The sequence below is a fragment of the Balaenoptera ricei genome, chromosome 6 (assembly GCF_028023285.1).
Source record: "Balaenoptera ricei isolate mBalRic1 chromosome 6, mBalRic1.hap2, whole genome shotgun sequence".
NCBI lineage: Eukaryota > Metazoa > Chordata > Mammalia > Artiodactyla > Balaenopteridae > Balaenoptera > Balaenoptera ricei.
This window is the reverse complement of record NC_082644.1, coordinates 10,910,199-10,914,739: the sequence shown is the minus strand read 5'-3', so window position 1 is coordinate 10,914,739 and position 4,541 is coordinate 10,910,199. Positions and strand designations below refer to the sequence as shown.

The 4,541-nt window shown below is 48.4% G+C and overlaps 1 non-coding gene across 1 annotated transcript; it reads left to right on the top strand.

Moving 5' to 3' along the window:
* Positions 1 to 4,468: 4,468 nt before the first annotated feature.
* TRNAG-UCC (transfer RNA glycine (anticodon UCC)) lies at positions 4,469 to 4,541 on the top strand. The gene has a single exon. It is a non-coding gene; the product is annotated as a tRNA-Gly (tRNA).

Sequence of the window (4,541 nt, the reverse complement as noted above, 5' to 3'; positions counted from 1 at the left end):
GATGCAGAAAACTTGGACTTGGAGATCTATTATTTCATTTTGCAAAGAATGAAAACAATTTCCTTTCTCAAAAAAAAAAAAAAATATATATATATATATATCTGTTTTGTATTCTCCTCTCCCGAAACCATGAAATAGCTTTGGGAAGATAGTCATCTTGTGTGAAGAACAACACAATTTCGTGAAATGGCATTCTGTGAACTTTGGGGAGAGGGAGGAAGAAGGGGCCCAGACACTCTCCCACTTTCTCCCAATCAGTAAGTATTTCCCATCTGCCCTAGCGTAGCGCTCCCCAAAGACTGCCTTGAGCCCCTCACTCCCTGAGCAAAAACTCTCCATGTCTTCCGATCGCCAAGACAGAACACAAATCATTGAGGCCACCATTCCAGGCCTGCGACTGTCTCACCCAGTGGGCCTGTCCAGCCCCTCCTCTGACCGCCCTCTTCTGCAAAGCCTCCTCCACTGCAGGTGAGCTGGCCTGTTCGCTGTAACCCACTTCCCCGCATCTCCATCTATCCGGATCTCACCCATCGTCCAAGAGCCAGGTCAAATCTTGCCTTTTGGCCAAGTCTTTCCCACCACCCCAGCTGGAGTGGGATCCATCACCCTTAAACACCCACGTGTCTTTTGTAACAGTCTTATGCATCTTTTTCCATTCCTGCAGGTCATCTTCCAAGCCAGACTGTAAGCTCTTTGAGTGCAGGTATTTTTATTATAGTTCACTGAATCTCTTGCTTATTCATATGTGCCTTGTGTGAATCAAATATCTGATGCTCAGTCAGTGTACGTGGGATTGGTTGACTTCAGTGTGCTTGACACCGCGCTCAGTTGGAGAGGAACAGGAGAGAATGTAAGCGCGTCCCTCGGGTGGTTTACAATCCTCCTGGACAGGCAAGATGTGACACCAGCAGAGAACAGCAGGGGGCGCACCATGCAATGCAAACTGCAAATCTGAATACCACAAGCAGTTGTCAGGAAAAGCGTTAGGGAAGCTCAGGAAAGAAAAAGGCCAGCTTTTAATTAGTTGTAAGAAGTGGTTGTGCTTGAGATGGTCTTGAGGGGTAACTATATTTTGTAGTATTTGTGTGGTACCTTAGTGTTTTCAAAGCCCCTTCACTTACACTGGCTGAATAAATGTCACACCGCTGTTGTTAGGGATTACTATTTTAAAGAATAAGAGGACAAGGTCCTAGAAGCAGGAGTGATTTGGCCAAAGTCACATGGCAGGGGAGGGGCAAAGCTAGGACTCAAACCTGGGTCTTTGGAGTTCAAGTTCACTGGGCCCCCACTGCCTTCCGACTCTATCATCCTTTGCCTTTAAATTAGAATTTTGGAGCAAGGTAGTGAAGCAAAATGAAAACGTCATTTAAAAAAATATTGGGGGGGGGGCTTTCCTGGTGGCGCAGTGGTTGAGAATCTGCCTGCTAATGCAGGGGACACGGGTTCGAGCCCTGGTCTGGGAAGATCCCACATGCCGCGGAGCAACTAGGCCCGTGAGCCACAACTGCTGAGCCTGCGCATCTGGAGCCTGTGCTCTGCAACAAGAGAGGCCGCGATAGTGAGAGGCCCGCGCACCGCGATGAAGAGCGGCCCCCACTTGCCGCAGCTAGAGAAAGCCCTAGCACAGAAACGAAGACCCAACATAGCAATCAATCAATCAATCAATCAATCAATCAATCTTTAAAAAATATATATATATTGGGGGCTTCCCTGGTGGTGCAGTGGTTAAGAATCCACCTGCCAATGCAGGGGACACGGGTTCGAGCCCTGGTCCGGGAAGACCCTACATGCTGGGGAGCAACTAAGCCCGTGCACCACAACTACTGAGCCTGAGCTCTAAAGCCCACGAGCCACAACTACTGAGCCCACGTGCCACAACTACTGAAGCCCGCGTGCCTAGAGCCCGTGCTCCACAACAAGAGAAGCCACTGCAATGAGAAGCCCACGCACCGCAACGAAGAGTAGCCCCCGCTCGCCACAACTAGAGAAAGCCCGCATTCAGCAACGAAGACCCAACACAGCCAAAAGTAAATAAAATAAATAAATTTTAAAAATATATATTGGGCACAGAAACAGAATCACGGACATAAAGAACAGACTGGTGGGAGGGGTTTGGGGGAGGGATGGAGATGGGAGGTGGGGTTAGCAGATGTAAGCTTTTATATATAAACTGGATAAACAACAAGGTCCTACTGTGTAGCACAGAGAATTATATTCCATAGCCTATGAGAAACCATAATGGAAAAGAATATTTTAAAAAAAGAATGGATATGTATGTACAACTGAGTCACTTTATTGTACAGCAGAAATTAACATAGCATTATAAATCAATTATACCTCAATATAAAAAGTGATAAAAATAATAAATTTTTTAAAATAAAAATAAAAAATACTGGGCAAGCTGCTCTGTATAGGATAGGTTGAAGTGGGGGGGGCCGGTTGGGAGCTCTGACAAATGGCAATAAAGATGAAATGATGACACTTGATAATACCCTGGTTACAAAGGCTAGGGAAAGAAGGGGGCGGAAGACGACTCAGGTTGTAGTCGTGGACGTGAGGGTGTTGTTTGCGACACTGGAAAGGTGAGGGGGGTGGGCTAGAGTAAATAGGACAGTGTCCCTGTGGGCATCGAGGTGACATTAGTGAGAACTCCTGAAGGCATTGGCAACGTGGCACCAGAAGTCCAAGGGAAGCTTTGGGCTGAGGGAGACCTAAGGATCCCCCCAGTGGGTCAAGGAAATAAGCTCACTGACGAAACTTGTGCCTAATTTAACAGAGGAACCAGCTCGAGAGGGGTTTCGTAGCATTATTTACACGAAACGATGAAACATAAGGATGTTGGAGCCACGCCCCGGCATTCAGATACTGACCTGAAGTGGCTGCAGGCCTTCTTCCTCTGAGCATGGCACTCCTTAAGTTTCCATGATCTTCACATTCCAAGTTTCAGGATACACCTCCCTATAGGGTTGGGACTCTAAGACAGGGCCCTGAGAACGGCACGGGTGCCAGGCGCACCATGATACGGCAAAGCGGGACATGTATGGTCAGGGGTTGGTGTCTGGGGTTACCAGGGTCTGGGTCTTGGGGTCTGGGTGGGGGGCAGGGGAAGGAACCCACTGTGCACATGAGTCGCCCGGTGTCCCATGGTGACCTTTAGTTCCCTTTCTGGGACTTTATCCCCATTATCTGATGGGCACAGTATCATTTCCCCCATTACAGGTTGAATTGTGCTCTCCCATCCCCATAATATGTATGTGGAAGTCCTAATCCCCAGGACCTCGGAATGTGACTGTATTTGGAGAAAGGATCTTTACAGGAGGTGATTAAGGTTAAATAAAATCATCAGGGTGGGCCCTCATCCCATATGACTGGTGTCCTTATAATAAGAAGAGATGAGGACACAGACACACAGAGAGAGAAGACCACGTGAGGACACAGGGAGGAGAATACAGAAGGAGAGGGGCCTCTGGAGGATGCAACCCTGCTGATACCTTGACCTCAGATATCCAGCCCCCGGAACTGTGAGAAAATGAATGTCTGTCGTTAAGCCACTTGGTCTGTGGTGCTTTGCTGTGGCCGCCTGAGCGGACCAATATACCCCCAATCCTGATACTTACCCAGATTGAAGCCCAGCTGCCCCTTTTCTACCCACTCAGAACCTGCAATTGATCTTCAGCTTCTTAACATTTCGTTCAAAAAATAAGACAAACATCCTGTCTCTCCCGTCTCACCCGAACTTTTCTCTCACTTCCAGGCAGATCTGCAATTAGCCCCTTATGACGTGCGCTCTCATTCTCTCATTTCTAAGCCACCGGAGTGTGTGCTGTCCTGTCCCGCAGGCTCACTTCTCAAGGGCGCGACACCTGAGTCCATCTCGCTTTTGCTCTCCCGTCACCTGGAGTAGCACTGGGCTGAATGCTTTGGGTCACAAAACCTACCCTTGTGACAGTAACAACGGGTTCTTTGCCTTGACATTGGATTTGCCTAACTCTTCATTTAAAACGATCACTACCACTCAACTTTCCCCCAATACCCCCAAAAGCCCATCCATTTGGGGAAGCAAGGTTGGGGAGAAACAGGGGAGTCTCTCCATTTTCAAAAGCTATCTGTGTTCTGATTTAGGGTGTTTTACAGTGTGAAGAGGGTTTGCCCTCTTTGAAAATATGAAGCAGCTTTTCCAGCTGGGACCCTGCGCGCCTGGTTACTAAGGAGACCAACTGGCCTAGGTGCTGTAATTAATCACTAAATTCTGAGCAGCCAAATCCCCGGTGATGAGGGCCTCTTTCCTTTGAGAGGGACAAGTGCTGGGTAGGTGGAAGGTTGAGATGTTCACGGTGGAAGCCCAGCTCTGGCTGTCCCTTCCCCCTGCACTCCCTCCACTGAAATTTGCCAGCGGCTGTTTTAAGAGCTTCTAGATCTGCTTCCAAACTTACCTGTCAGAACTGAATGAAGAATAGATATAGGGACTTCCCTGGTTGTCCAGTGGTTAAGACTCTGCACTTCCAATGCAGGGGGCCCAGGTTCGATCCCTGGTCAGGGAA